The following is a 16,761-nucleotide window of genomic DNA, read 5'->3' on the forward strand; positions in this document are numbered from 1 at the left end:
TTGATATTGATGATACCTTACAAATTGTAGCTGCGTTACATTTTAGCCTTTGGCTCCAAATCCGTTTCCCGTTCAATCTTTAAACAACAACGGAAGCGGAGCGCATACACGCTGCTCACATGCATAGACAGTAAAGGGGGAAAAAAGTTGCTCGTCTGGTGTAGCCAATGGAAACATATCTTTGCAGAAGTTCTGTGGCCATTCCATGTTCGTCAAATACGGTTCTTGCATGATTGTTCAAGGACTGAAAAACAATTGCTTTAGCTCACAGGCCTTTTCTCCTCCGTAGGCTACTGCCGTATAATAGCGCTGAAAATTGTGTGGCATGCATGACTGAGCAGGACTGTGCATGACCTTTTTTGTCAGATCATGGAGAGATTTCAGGTGTGCAATAACTTTAAAAGGAGTTTTCATATGTTAGGGTGGTATGGGCGATTACTATTGAAATGTTAAAACCGAATTGTCCACTGAAATCAGGACTTAAGCAACCCCTGAATTCATAATGGTGGGTGGGTATAAATTGGGTACAAATTGTAACCCAAATTATTAATTGCACAAAAATATTGTTTTTTTGTTGAAAAAAAAATGGATTAGATTCAGCATGCGAACTTTGAAATGAACAAACTGAACAAAAATGTTGGTAGTGTTGCATAGGCTATTGATATTAAAGTTAAAAATACAGTTGCTTAATATATAAAGACTTACAGGCCTACACAATATTGATAATTTAAATGTATCACAAATTAAATAAATCACATAGGCCTATTATTTAGGAGGACTACCCTTGCAAAAAAGGGGTGAGGGTATGTTTGTTTAAAATGAGTAGCCCTCCATATGATTTCAGGTCTTCAGGTAGCCCTCATTCCCAAAAAGGTTGGAGACCCCTGCTCTAGTCGGTGAGAAGTCAGCTCTATGAGAGGCCTTTGTGAGAGGTTTGGCAAGATCAAAGAGGGGAAGGCGTGATTGCAACAGTCAAGTTTTGCATCTCCCTCACCCTGTCCTTCACACACACTCACACACACGTACACACACACACAATTACAAATAAATACACGGATGCAAGCGGGCCCCAAAGAGACAAAGAATGAATGTGTATGAGAGAGAGACAGAATGAGAGAGACAAGGGTAAAGATAAAAAGTGTGAAGAGGATAGAGATGGATATATAGAACAATAGATAGAGAGATAGAATGAGAAAGAGAGAGAGAGAAAGAGAGAGAGAGAGATGGGTGTGTCTTATTGGGGTGTTATTTTTGTTCAGTCCGGATGCGTCGGCATCAAACCAAACATTTCCGGCAGTGTTTCAGGTAAGACGAAATTAATTTCATGAAATTATCTGTCCCTCACACACCCTCGCCACGGTCGCCTTCTCTCCTCTGTGCCCTGCTACACGACCCTGCCTCTCGCCATGGTAACGGGTGTCGCCTTCACCATCATCTTTCCTCTTCCTGCTCTCCACGCCGTTCTGTTTGTGGTTCCCACTGTTGCCGTGATTACCACGTGTGTTATGATGCAGTCAGTCAAAATGTCCCCTCAGCACACCATGCCAAAAGACAGGCCTGACCGGATGGTGTTGACTGTCTCCTTGGTCACTCTCCTTGCCCTTTACGGTCCATCCATTCTTACTCTGCCCATGTCCTCCTATAACGGGAGCCTTGCCTTTCCTAACATATCTCCCAGTCATGATCTGTTTGCTTCTGTGTGGGAGACCATGTCTCTCTCCGTCATGAGCTTGCGGGTGATGGCAGACCCACTGCTGTGCATGCTGGTCTGCAGGCTACCCAGAATGCAACTCTCACAGGCTGGTGAGGCCTCTGACTGATCCAAAAGGAGATTTTTCTTAATGATTTGCTTTTCACACAGACTATGGTGAAGATGTTTTCTGTTGGGTTGTTTTGTTATTTGTTACTGCTGTGTTATTCAGTAAATGACACACACACACACACACACACACACACACACACACACACACACACACACACACACACACACATACACACACCCAAACGCACCTTAGCCTGCTAGCCTGAACTTGTCCGGATTGAAATTAAAACTGAAATAGTGGACTTTGGACTTGATGTAAATTATGCTTCAGCACAGTATACGCTATCTAATAATAAACATGATCTGTATTACTATTGATATGTTCTGTCTATCAATATTATCAATAAGTTCTGTGTATTGTGGAACATGTTCTGTATTACTGCCAGTCACCACTAGGGGGTTTCACAAAGAACCTTCTGAAAGTCTTCATGCTTTAACATGCAACATTAGAGTGGTGATCACGTACATAACACATATCAGCATGTCATCTTTTAGCGCATGCAACATTACAGTGGTGATGACGTACATAAGACATATCAGCATGTCATCTTTTAGTGCATATCCTGGTCATAGCAACATTTACTTCCATTAGCAGCTGTGCACAGAGAGATACAGGCAGGGTGTGAGGGTGAGAAAGAGTGAGTGAGTGTCAGAGTGAGAAAGGAAGACAGAAGTAGTACATCCTGTGAAAGGATTCAGGTAAGACTGATTTATAGGCTACTTATACTTGTTGGTATAACGTCAAACATTGTACTTGTATCATCGTATTGTTTAATTAAAGACTATTATATTTATACTTCTTCTTGTATACTTTTGCTTAAAACTCTACCAGGACTATAAATAGGTCTGGTCGCTTGCAGGTGTTTCATGTAAACAGCGAGAGGGCTGATACAGGAAGTGGTTGTGACATTTCTCCCTACCACACCAGCCTACCTCAGCAAGGTTAGACACACTGACACCTTCATAACTGATACCTTTCCCTGTGTGAACATCCTCAGATGTCAGAGTCAAGTGTCAGACATCAGATGAAAAGGTGTCAGGCCTCAGGAAAACCTCTGTCAAGTTTACAGAATTACAGTCATGTCTAGGACATCAGATGAAAAGCCATATTTTTTATTGTACACAGACTACAATGGCAATACTGTAAAGGCTACAATGCTATTTTATGTTTCAGAGCCATATACAGTTCTAAAAATGTGTCGTGAAAACGTATTCTTCGAGTTTTGATTGATTATCAGACACAGATAACCTGCTGTCGGGTGTAAAGAAAAGGGAAGAAAAATAACCTAAATCTACATCTAAATACAGACCTACTCAAAGAAACATTTAATACCAACTTTTGTCTGTGAATGTCTATGGATGTTTCTATGAATGTTTGTTTTACAGTGTTGCTCTTTGATACCAATTATAGAACCTCCAAAAACCCTTATTTATTCTATACTTCTTTTATACATTTGCTTAAAACTCTACCAGGATTATAAGAAGGTCTGGTCGCCTTCAGGTTTTTCATGTAATCACCACAGGAAGCGGTAGTGATATCTCTTCAATCGTGAGGAGGACCACACACATCAACATCGGAACAGGCTGCAATATGCACGTCTTATTTCATGACTGAGACTATTTCTCCACATCTAAAAAGCATTAACTGCAGTTTAACACAGAGCCTACCACATCAACATTAGACACACTGACACCTTCATAGCTGATACCTGTCCCTGTGTGAACTTCTGAAATGACGCTGAATGCTGCACCATTAGGACAAACACAATCTGATAGGCCTGCATAGAACTGGCAGAGGGCCCAATAAGTTTCCTTACAAATTTGCCTTTCCATTCACCATTAGTTACACCTATTTGAGGTCCTCGTGGATGATGTGTTACAAAAAATATGCACATACAGTTCAGCCTATAAGAGAGCCAGAGTGGATGTGTAACATATACAGGCCTAAACATCATAAGAGATGGGCAAGCTATAGTACGCATAGTGTTAAGCCTCCTTGCTGCCCCCTGTGGGTTAGTTTGTGAGTGTGATGCGGCAGGCACAATTTGCTACTACATATACCTGAATGGGGTCCTAATGGAAAATCATGAGGGTACTGTAATATACAGTACTGTAGACTTCCAGCTCAGAATCTCGAGGATTCAGAGTGAATGTGTTACATAAAGGGTAATGGGGTAGCCTAGAAATCTAGACGCACCCTAGCGGCGGCAACTTAATTTGCTCAGCCTGTACGTCTAGTATCAAACCATAGGGATTTCTATTGGCTAACACCGTGGATGTTATTCAATCACAGCGCTCTATTTTGTTAGAGAGTCTTAAGGCGGGCTTAACAGGATAACGACAGTCCTGCGACGGTGAACAACAAGGAAGGTGGCTATGGCGAACGAAGAGCGGTTGTTTGAATCTGCGTTGGCGTCAACTTAGGAGAAGTTGGACTTGTGCTTTTCTTTGAAAGTTGAGCAACACAATGCACTTAAGTCATTCCTTTCGAAGAAGGATGTATTTGCCGTTTTGCCGACCGGATACGGATATGGTCGTAGCGCTGGCCTATTGCATGCCTAGGCAGTTTGAAAGACAATTCTCTGCCCGCCCCTTGGATTAAGCGAGGTGAATGGTTCGATGCCAGACTATACATTTCAATGATATAGGATGGCCCGCCAGGCTAGTAATGGGGTTCACACATGGTTAAACTAGATTAAGATGGCATTGTGCCGTCTTCACACTATTTCTATCTTCCATGATGGCCTGCACTTTGTCCTGAGGTTTAATGACCCATCCGCCCAGAACATATATCTAGCCTCTTACACAGCTGACCACAGCTGATTATTATGATTTTTTTTTCTTTTTCGCATGGCCAAATTTCCGTCAAGGATTCCCGGGACACTGAAAGACCGGGGTACACGAAACTTGGTGGGAATGTAACCCCACATGGATAGCATGGAACCATCGTTTTGATCTGTAGCCCCCTCACTGGACTGGAGGAAAGGAGGGTAGGGCAGACACAGTTTTCTGTGAATATCTCGAGAACCGTAGGGTTTAGGAGGACCACCTTTTTTTGTATGTTGATCACAAGGGGCCATGTCAACCCATTCCATAACCACTCATTTCATGTATAGCGCCACCTAGTTAAACACAAAAAAGTAAAAATGAGGTGTTTTCATCACAATATCTCTGGCTGACATGGTCAAAACTGCACGAAATTGAAAGTGTAGGATCATTATGACACCCTCCGAATGCATGCCAGGTTTCATGGAATTCAGTTCATGGGGGGCCACACAATAAATTGATTTATGTTACTATACACCAACTGGCCTGTAGGTGGCCGGAGACAGTTTTCTGTGAATATCTCGAGAACCGAAGGGCTTAGGAGGACCACCTTTTTTTTGCATGTTGGTCTTAAGGGGTCATGTCAACCCATCCCATTACCACTTATTTCATGTATAGCGCCACCTAGTTAAAAATTAAAAGGCAAAAAATTAGGTGTTTTCATCACAATATCTCTGGCTGACATGGTCAAAACTGCACGAAATTGAAAGTGTAGGATCATTATGACACCCTCCGAATGCATGCCACGTTTTGTGAACTTTCGTTCATGGGGGGCCTTACAATAAAATAATTTATGTGTACATTTAGTGACCGTACACCAACAGAGTGTTCTGTGAATATCTTGAGAACCATAGGGCCTAGGATGACCAATTTTTTGTGTATGTTTGCCTCCAGGGGTCATGTTAACCCATTCCATATGCACACATGTGCATAAACAGATACACACGCACACACATACATTCACAGTAATCATACGTATGTAGCCCTATGCTATATTTTCTTTAATTATCTTTACATTAAAAATATTAATAAATAACTACAAATGTTTTGGAATGTACTATGTCGAAATGTATTTGATTTTCATTTATTGTATTTGAATATTTTACTTTCTGTAAGCCTATTGGTTATGAAGTTTAAGTTGACCTATGCACCGGAACCTGTTGCCACGGAAAAGAAGGGGAGAGAAGAAGGAAGATGAAAGCAAGCGGATGGCTTTTCTGAGCTCGCTGCAGAAAGCATAAGTTTACACGGTTATAGCTCTATCTCTAGGATATTGGAGTGGAGTTTAGCTGACTAGAGTTGTCGGACAGATAACTAAAGTATCAGTGACGGTGTATTTTCTCAGTTTGATAGACTTTGAAGTCACGTTAGTTTCAGTCAAGTGGCGAATTCATGCATGGTCGCCATCTTAGCTCAACGTATTCTTAGTCGTATCAGTAGTTAACATTGTGCACTGGGACTTTGCAAACTGAGTTGGTGGAACAACTCTGTGCACTGGAACTTTGCAAACCGAGGGGCTGAAACAACGCTGTGCACTTGGACAAGGTGTACAGAAGAATTCGCCTGACTGCCTGTGTTAGCGAGTTGGCGCGAAGCAACCAGTGGTGGAGGAAGTACTGAATCTCAGTACTTAAGTAAAAGTACAAATACACAGAGAACTATTTACTTTAGTAAAAGTAAAAGTACCACAATGACAACCCTACTTAAGTAAAAGTAAAAAGTACCTGCTTTTAAATGTACTTTAAGTATTAAAAGTAAAAGTATTTGCATAATGATTTATTCTCTTAATATCTATATTCTAAAAGAAAAAATAGTATTGGCTGTGGCATTTTAATTAGGCCTAAGCTAGTTTTAGGTTAGGCTATATTCGACTAGATAGTTTTAAGCTAATGCAATTGTGCTTACCATCTGTGGCCCAGTTTACATTCTGACCTACAATTCTAGAGACTGTAATTCTGGTTATCTACTAGGGTGATCTGCTGAGTATATCATTCAGTAAAACACGAGAGCCTGAAGTTTAACGGGGTAGACCAGAGAAACGTCGGGTGGATCGTAATGCCAATTCTGCTGATTGAACAGAAAAGTTGCTGAGAAAGGTGTCTTTATGATTAGGTTCAGTTTCACTTGCGCAGACGCACATAGACATTGAATGAGTGCTCACATTTCTACCCCCCCCCCCCCCCAATTGTAGGCTATGGCTCTTTATTTGATCACACACAATTAAGAAATATTTCCTAATCTGGAAAATGCTACGTTTTTTTCTGCCAGCGGTTCTATAATAGTCTACCATTCATTTGTGGCGCAAATGATCAGACGTGTGACAGAAGCATGGGCATAGCCTGTAACTTCGCTGATCCGCGGATAGCAATCTCATCGGAGAGGAGGCCCTAACGCTGCAGATAACAGACAGAGAAAGGCACAGAACACAGTTGCATGACCAGTGTAGCCATGGGTCTGGTGAATATAGCCTACCGAATGCAGATGGCTACAAGCTCACGCTTTGCCTGGTCTAGACTATAAGCTTATGTTTCAAAGATTTAGAAGCTGGGCACGTAGCGCTCCAGAATCTGTGGTAGCAACCCCGCCCCCTGGTAAAACAAACGTGTTTGTCAGAGAGAAAAAAAATCTGATCATAAAATGTATCGTAAAAAGGAACGATGGTGTTGTAGAAATGTAGCGGAGTAAAAGTACAGATAATTGCTGTAAAATGTAACGAAGTAAAAGTCAAAAGTATGCACTATAAATTCTACTTAAGTAAAGTACAAATACGTGGAATATTTACTTAAGTACAGTAACGAAGTATTTGTACTTCGTTACATTCCACCACTGGAAGCAACACGGCTGCGTGCTTCACCGACGACAACGACAAAACTTTCCTTCTCTTCCGGACCTGCAGGTAACTGGCATGCCATGTTTATTTTGCTCGTAAGAGTGAAGCGGCCGTATAGTTTTTGGTGTCAACGAACGCAAGCAACTTACAGGCCTGCAACAAGGGTGACATTTTAGTTTGATAAGCCGGCATAGGGTACATTTATCTTTTCACATGAGAGACAGTTAATGCATTGTGTGTGTATTTCAAGGGTTGCTTATGCTATTTGAACGTTTGCTGTGTTTCATACTGGATATATTGGTCTAACTGTGAGAGCACTAGGTGCCTAAAGGTGATGTGTATCATTTAAATAATATTTGAGTTTGGTAAAAAGATTCCATTGGGGATATTTTCCTTTGAACTGAAGCGTGGTAAATGCTTTAAGATTTGATACCTACATGTAATTTCATTTATATTTTAGCCAAGTAAAAGCTTTATATTTTTACAATACTTTTTGAAGTGTTGATGTTTTCATTAGATCTCAGATACTTAAAAAAAGAGTGATTACAAGTTCATAGAAGCTTATATCTCAAAACCTTAAAAAATACAATTACTACTTATAAGTTAAAAGAACTCAGGGCGTCCCAACGAGTGAGTTATAGAACTTATTAATGAGACATGCCCATTACTGCGGCATTGGGGCGCTACACGTATGACACATACTCACACAGTAGACATATGTACGCATGCATGCACATGCAAACACACAGGCACATACGCAGGCACACACACAAGCACGCACGCACACACACACACACACACACACACACACACACTCACACACATAAACATAAACATGCACACGCACACATGCACACAATTCAAGAATTTCTCAGAATTATGAACAGGCAAGATGGGGGTGGGGTTGGATAAAATGAATTTTACATGTGAAATCTATGAACTAATCATGTTTTGGTACTTGTTGTTTAGCAGATACCAGTGAGAATTGAGTGTGCATAATGTAATTTAGTGAGAGAGTTAGAATCATATATGCCTTTCAGCGTGATTTATTTTTGTGGAAAAAATGTGCTGGACTGGGCGGCGGTCATATTTTGTACCGCTCTGCGGTACATCTAGTTTACAATATGTCAACACTTTTTTTGTATTGGAAGTTTTCTGAAATATTATACATATTTTAACGTTCTGTGCCAATGAAGAGACCGTTCACCATTAACCGGGTTTAATGTTGACTGTTGTCGGCCACAGCCACGCCACAAGAACACACTTTTGCACTCACGAATAGGAGCTCCAACTCACACACACCTCCTCGTAATCTCCACTCCTTTTTCCCCTCAAAACTACACACACATTACCCCGGAAGGTGGTGGTACCCCAACCCTGGCCCAGGTAACAGAGCCCAGGGTGCGATTTGTGTAAAAACCAGGGGGGGGGATGATTTTGAATAAGTTTGTAACCCCCCTCCCCCCCCCCAAAAAAAAAAATGAATGAATGATTCATAGCCTAGTAATGTCATGGCTAATAATAGCCTATATTAATTTTGCCACCATACAAATTCACCTTGTTCTTGCCTCATCTGAAATGACTCCTCTACTTTTGCTGCCTCCATCCTTTCTGTAATTGTTGTGTAAAAAAACGTTGTATATGATGGCACTGAAGTCTTAGTCTTAAGTTAGTGAATTAGCTAACAGTGCATTGCGTGCAGTTGCGTGCTACGTGCTCTCCTGCTGATTTGCGTTCAGTAGCCAAGTGCGTAATATTGCAAAAGTTGAAAAAATAAATGTGTTTATTGTAGCCTACAGAAAATAAATAGCCTACTATAATACTGTCAGTTAATGGGCTACAGTGCAGTGAAGAGTTTGGAGAGTAAAGTTATAGGGCAACTTGAAGTTTTATGAAAATAATTTACGAACCAGAACATAAAGACCATGAAGCTTCTATTTCTTGCAGCTGTTAAAACACCCGCTAGATAGTTTAAATACCCACAAACATTCGTTTTTGCAGTACAGATTATTGCATGGCATGTAAATGCAATGGTCTATTATCGCTGTTCTTCTTATAGCTAGATGTACCGCAGAGCGGTACAAAATATGACCGCCGCCCAGTCTAGCACATTTTTTCCACAAAAATAAATCACGCTGAAAGGCCTATATGATTCTAACTGCCTCACTAAATTGCATTATCCACACTCAATTCTCACTGGTATCTGCTAGACAACAAGTACCAAAACATGATTAGTTCATAGATTTCACATGTAAAATTCATTTTATACAACCCCACCTCCATCTTGCCTGTTTATAATTCTGAGAAATTCTTGATTGTTTGTGTTATGTTTATGTTATGTGTGTGTGTGTGTGTGTGAGTGTGTGTGTGTGTGTGTGTGTGTGCGTGCGTGCTTGTGTTTGTGCCTGCGTATGTGCCTGTGCATGCAAGCGTACATATGTCTACTGTGTGAGTATGTGTCATACGTATGATTACTGTGAATGTATGTGTGTGTGTGTGTGTATCTGTGCACATGTGTGCACATGAAATAGGTTAACATGACCCCTGGAGGCAAACATACAGAAAAAAATGGTCATCCTAGGCCCTACAGTTCTCAAGATATTTACAGAGAACTGTGTCTGCCCTACCCTCCTTTCGGGGGGTCCAGTCCAGCGGGGGGGCTACAGATCAAAATGAAAAATGACGGTTCCATGCTATCCATGTGGGGGTACATGCCCACCAAGTTTTGTGTACCCCGGTCTTTCAGTGTCCCGGGAATCCTTGTTGGTGTACGTCACTAAATGTACACATAAATTATTTTATTGTAAGGCCCCCCATGAACGAAAGTACACAAAACTTGGCATGCATTCGGAGGGTGTCATAATGATCCTACACTTTTAATTTCGTGCAGTTTTGACCTTGTCAGCCAGAGATATTGTGATGAAAACACCTAATTTTTTGCTTTTTCATTTTTAACTAGGTGGCGCTATACATAAAATAAGTGGTAATGGGATGGGTTGACATGCCCCCTTAAGACCAACATACATAAAAAAGGTGGACCTCCTAGGCCCTACGGTTATCGAGATATTCACAGAAAACTGTCTCCGGCCACCTACAGGCCAGTTGGTGTATAGTAACATAAATTAATTTATTGTGTGGCCCCCCATGAACGGAATTCCACGAAACTTGGCGTGCATACAGAGGGTGTCATAATGATCCTACACTTCCAATTTTGTACAGTTTTGACTTTGTTAGGTCACAGATACCTTCAATTACAACACCTCATTTTTACTTTTTTGTGTTCAACATACAAAAAAAAAATGGTCCTCCTAAACCCTACGGTTTTCGAGATATTCACAGAAAACTGTGTCTGCCCTACCCTCCTTTCGGGGGGTCCAGTCCAGCGGGGGGGCTACAGATCAAAACGAAAAACGATGGTTCCATGCTATCCATGTGGGGTTACATGCCCACCAAGTTTCGTGTACCCCGGTCTTTCAGTGTCCCGGGAATCATTGACAGAAATTTGGGCATGCGAAAAAGAAAAAAAAAAAATCTGACTAAACCTATATGACCGCCGCTTCGCTGCGCGGCGGTCATAATAAATAAATAAATAAATAATAAAAAAATCTTAATAAACCTATATGACCGTCGCTTCGCTGCGCGGCGGTCATAATTACAGTGCATGAAAATTGAAGTTTTATGAAAATAATTTACGAACCAGAACTGTTCTCACGTTGCAGCGCTTTACTTATATGAAGTAGCATTAATCAATATGAGGGGCAGAGGGGGATAAATGTTGTCCCCACCGGGGATAAAAATAATTTAGCAGAGGTAGGGATAGGAAAACCAGAGGGGGGGAAATCCCAACCATCCCCCCCTACAAATCACAGCCTGACAGAGCCTATCAGAACCATAACACATTAACCGTGCTGACATACTTTTAGGAACTTAGACCGCTACTTTTAGGAACTTCGGCACGCAACAATATTGTAACGTTTAATGCACACGACACCAACGTTGTTCAATGGCAGCTTTATTGGCTCACGAACGAGGGCAGGGACTCAGACACAGATCACAATACACACAGGGCAGGTCAAGGAAACACACATACTACACCAACAGGGGAGGTCCGGCCCCCCACACGAAAAGGAACACACATGAGGAATAACTAAAAACTAAAAACTAAAACTCTCAGCAGCCGCCCTCAGGCTGCCCTTTCCGCGGCGTGTCACCACGGCACTCCTCCTCTCCAGACGGGGCCCTAGGTGGCCTTACAACCGTCGACACTGTACCAAGCACCGGGGTTCGAGGGGGGCCAGATGAGGCTGCGCCAACGCCACTCCGCTCCGTCGAGTCGCCGACCAGGACAGACAGGCACCGACTCCACAGCAACCGGACCGCGCTGAGCTCTCCCGCTGCAGCTACCGTCTTCGGCGTCCCTCCTCGTGTTGCCATCTCGCAGAGCCGTACTGCTCTGTTCCCGGCCCGTTCCACTCCTTCACAGCCTCGGCGAAGGCACGACCCCCGAGATGGTCATGCTATCGAACTCCACACAACGAACTTTTTTTTTTTTTTTTTTTTTCAAAAGGCGCCGGCCAACAGGCCAACTAGAACTAGCGCCTAGCACTGCACGGTGCCCCTCACACGCACCCAAAAGTTAAAGCACACACAAAACATTCACACACTAGAGGGCCTTTCCGTCGAAGCTGCCCCACCGTCGTGAGTTCGCTGCCCTCAGCGGCTCCGCCAACCGTCCATCGTCTAGGAACCCCTTCCTCGGCGCACTCCCTCGGCTCTGCCCACGCGTCGCGGCGGAGTCAGCGCCCAAGCCAGCGTCGTCCTCTCCGCGACCGCCTCTTCCGGCCAGAACTTTACACTTCTAACTTAGGAGAATAACGACATAAACCCCCCGATTGTTCGCCCTCGTGTCCCAGCATGCCTTTCGCTGGAGAACGCTAACACAGTCTTTATGCGCCGACGCTACAATATGTAAATGAGCCATTATCTAATGAAATATGAAGTACAGAAATCCTAACATTAGATGAAGTCAGGTTCGACATTCTTTTGGTTTTTCAGTTTGGTGACATATTTGAGAGACTTCATTCAGTGTTATACAACATTATATATTATATAACATTTCAGAAAAGTTGCAATACAAAAAATATTGAATTAATGTACATAACAAACCATGTACGTTTTTGTGGGGCTATTAGTTAAAATGTTTAGCCCGTTCATCTGATATTCCTCTATAGACATACACTGGACATAAACTGGCTGATAAAACATAAAAAGCTACCCCATATCACATATTTTCCAATTCTAGGGTGGTATACCTTGTCAAAAATCACTATGCCACAATCACACCGCTGCCACCAAATGGGGTACTGCCCAGGGGCAGCCTTAAAACACCACTAACCACTCGGTGAGTTGCACAGTTTTGAAAACGAACGTTAAGGGTTGTTTTAAGGACATGTTTGTGCATGCCTTTTAGCAGCCACTCTGAAGTAGTAAAGGCGATTCAAAACGAGTCAGAAAAGTGGAGACAGGACCAATCGTCAAAATTTCGGTGCCCACCACTCTAGTTCATCCAACACAAACCAGAAAAGGGACTCAAAGTGCTAAATACCGGAATTTTCCTTTAACTTTGAAATAATTTGTCCAGCCTAACCATTCGCATTGATCAGGGATTCCTAACGTTACTTTGCCTAACCTTTACAAACTGATGATAAACCACATTGTGAACAATGTACAATGCATTCAAACCTACCTTTGCTGTACATACATTTTCACTTTCCTACAACTGCAATTTGTTATGTTTGCAGGCGTGGCTACTACTGTTTACCACAGCCACTTTCGATTTCGAAACTAACCTCATACCCTCTCGTCACTGATTGGTCAGGTACCCTCAGGTAATGTCACATAAGTATCTCAGTTTCAATTGAACAGAGACACTAGGCAGGCAGACCCAGGCTATAGGTCTGTGGGAATGTATGTTATATATATATAGACAATTGAAATAATATGTTTTTCAACAGAATCTCCACCATCTCCAGTGTGCCCATGGATGATCAGCTTCCCCTCTGGAATGGCGATAGGAGGATCAGGCTCATCATATTCCTCTCCTCTGCTCTGTGGGGGGGTCTGCCTGCTCTGGTCTGGGCTGGCTGTATTCTGCATCAGCACCGGCGCCTCCAAAGCCGAAACTCGATCCTCATCATCACCCTCCTCTGCAACGACGCCGTGGAGCTGTTCTTGATTCCCTTTATGATCACAACGATGGTTTCACCTGTTGACTGGCTGACCTGTCATCTGATTTATTCTTTATTTACTGTGGTCAGATTTATTGGTCTGCATCTTCACCAGCTGGTGGCGCTAGAGAGCATTCTGTCCTTCACACTCTCTCAGAACTCTCCCCTTATCTCCTCTCCATGCCTCTCGCCATGGTAACGGGTGTCGCCTTCACCATCATCTTTCCTCTTCCTGCTCTCCACGCTGTTCTGTTTGTGGTTCCCACTGTTGCCACGCTTACCACGTGTGTTATGATGCACAAAATGTCCCCTCAGCACACCACGCCAAAAGACAGGCCGGACCGGATGGTGCTGACCGTCTCCTTGGTCACTCTCCTTGTCCTTTACGGTCCATCCATTCTAACTCTGCCCATGTCCTTCTGTGACTGGAGCCTTGCCTTTCCTGTGTGGGAGACCATGTCTCTATCCGTCATGAGCTTGCGGGTGATGTCAGACCCACTGCTGTGCATGCTGGTCTGCAGGCTACCCAGAATGCAACTCTCACAAGCTGGAGAGGCATCCGATTGATCCAAAGGTGTGTTTTTTTCTCTTAATGATGATTTGCTTTTCACACAGACTATGTGCTATCAATATAATCTGGGAATTACTATCAATAACATGTTCTGTTTTACTGTCAGTCACCACTTGGGTATTTTATAAAGAACCTACTGAATAAGTCTTCATGCTTTATCATGCAACATTAGAGTGGTGATGACGACGTACATAAGACATATCAGCATGTCATCTTTTAGCGCATGCAACATTAGAGTGGTGATGACGTACATAAGACATATCAGCATGTCATCTTTTAGCGCATATCCTGGTCATAGCACCACCTACGTCATTATCAGCTGTGCACAGAGAGATACAGGTAGGGTGTGAAGGTGAGAAAGAGTGAGTGGGCATCAGAGTGAGAAAGAAAGAGAGGAAGGGATTTAAAATACGAATACAAAATACAAATTATTATTATTATGTAATTTGTATTTGATTTGGATGATGAAAATGCCTTCATATTTTGTATCAAAATACTTCAGTGTTTTGTATTTTTGGACTATTAAAATACTGTAGAATATTTTCTGAGACATAGCATGATGACATCATACACTGTAAAAAATGAAACGTCAGGGCTGTCCAATTTATCAAACCATATTACGTTACAATGAAATAAAACAGTCCAGTGTTAAATGAAATGTCAGGGCTGTCCAATTTATCAAACCATATCATGTTACAATGAAATAAAACAGTCTAGTTTTAAATGAAACGCAATCTTATTGTGTTCAAATAGTCATTTCAATAGAGTAGTCCATTTTTTCTAATTGAATGTAAGGTAAGCGTATACAGTATGCATATATATAGAGGGGGGGGGGGGGGGGGGGGGGGTGTCACAGTAACCAAACCACAAAACATGAAATTAAGCAAAGCCATGTTTTTTTTTTTTTTCAAACACAATGTTACTACATTGAAGTGGCTTATTTTGCCTCAGCAGCTATTTATCCAGCATCAGCAGAATAATGTTAGATGTTAGACCAATGTGAAGCATAAGTACTGAACCAGTAAGGCAAATGAACACGTGGGACACCATTTCATTGTGTTTGAGAACTGAGATAATCACGCAGCTAACCGTGTTGGCAAAAGTTTTCACATGAGTTTTCTTAAAGAGGGTTATGCTTAGAGACAGTAGAATTTGAAGCTGAATTTTATCTTATGCTATGCTTTGAGATGAACCATGCTTTGTGAATACTGAGGCACAACATTCAACTTAAAATTCAGTTTTCATTTTAAAAGGTACACTATGCAGGTTTAGGTATTTTTGGCGACTGTAGAGCTACCTCTGATAGATTCGGCCTGCCACACACTTTTATCCGACCTGCCGCGCATTAGGTTATCATAGACTGCTCGCTATTTTTTTCCCCCATCGATAGACGAGTAATGACATTGTGGTTAACTTTACTGCAAACTTCTTTACACTCTTCTTAGAGATTGTTTACAATGTCAATGTCAAAACGGCATGTTACATAGAGATGATCTTTGTAATCTCCATTGCAGCAGATCTAATTTACATTATGCTACTTCATTTAATTGGGAACGCGTTAGAGCGCGCACAAGAGGGAGAGAGATCGCGGCAGGTTCCAGCTGGCTTGCGATTGTTGATAATTAATATCTCCTTTTATTAAGAAACCTTTAAAAAGAAATCGCGAAGGCAATAATAGTTCCCACTACTGGCCCTTCATGAACTGTGATAGGGCAGCCATGGGCACAGCACTAGCCATAGGCTATATTTGAGTGGAGCTTGCAAAATAGTCTTAAAGTGACAGTGCACCATTTATACATAAATTAAACAGCATCAAATTAACAGTATTTCTTAAGAAATTAATTTTCTACAACAAAATTACTTTGTCATTATTATCATTTAAATTATAAAAAACCATCTGTTGGCCCTTGAGCCAAAAAAGTTTGGCCACCCCTGGTCTACAGTGTCATAGTTGGATGATGATTCAGAGTCAGAGGTTTGTGTGGCGAAAAAGGCCCGAACCCATGGGTGCACCATTTTCGGAAAGACTGGCTGTGAAAATTCAGCTGGTTGAGGTACTATAAGGAGATGAACTGCGAATGTTGCAGTCGCTACCCCAGAACTGAGGAGAACACGAAGTTTGCCAACAGTGCAGGCACTTCGCAGTTTAAACACAATACACTAGTTAAACACAATCTTAGCCTCAAGCAGAGAGTATGCCGTGATATGTTAAAAAAGTGCACAATAAAATGTGACACTGAATTTGAAACAGCACATTGTAATTTCTGTATTTATTATCAAAGTATTTATTAGTAGTACAGTGGAAATTAGTAGAAATTCGAATATTTGGTTAGCATGTTGATTTACGGTGTATGCCCCAAAATTTTCTGGTTGCGCCCCTAAAATGTTCAGTTGGGGGCCACTGTGCTCCTAGTAAAAAAGCTAGTCTGGAGCCCTGAACACTACGTGTAAAATGTGTGCGTCACAAGGTCGGTTTGTTTGCCAC

General features: G+C 42.0%; 1 long non-coding RNA gene across 1 annotated transcript; it reads left to right on the plus strand.

Moving 5' to 3' along the window:
• The first annotated feature begins 2,088 nt into the window (after nt 1-2,088).
• LOC143127938 (uncharacterized) lies at nt 2,089-14,945 on the plus strand. The gene is made up of 4 exons (XR_012987740.1): nt 2,089-2,521; nt 2,655-2,764; nt 13,280-13,366; nt 13,493-14,945. It is a non-coding gene; the product is annotated as an uncharacterized LOC143127938 (long non-coding RNA).
• Nucleotides 14,946-16,761: the final 1,816 nt, after the last annotated feature.

Source organism: Alosa pseudoharengus, unplaced genomic scaffold (genome assembly GCF_046254945.1).
Source record: "Alosa pseudoharengus isolate Yale_2024_CS ecotype anadromous, Long Island Sound unplaced genomic scaffold, YU_APseudo_1.1 YU_APseudo_1.1_scf_17, whole genome shotgun sequence".
Lineage (NCBI taxonomy): Eukaryota > Metazoa > Chordata > Actinopteri > Clupeiformes > Clupeidae > Alosa > Alosa pseudoharengus.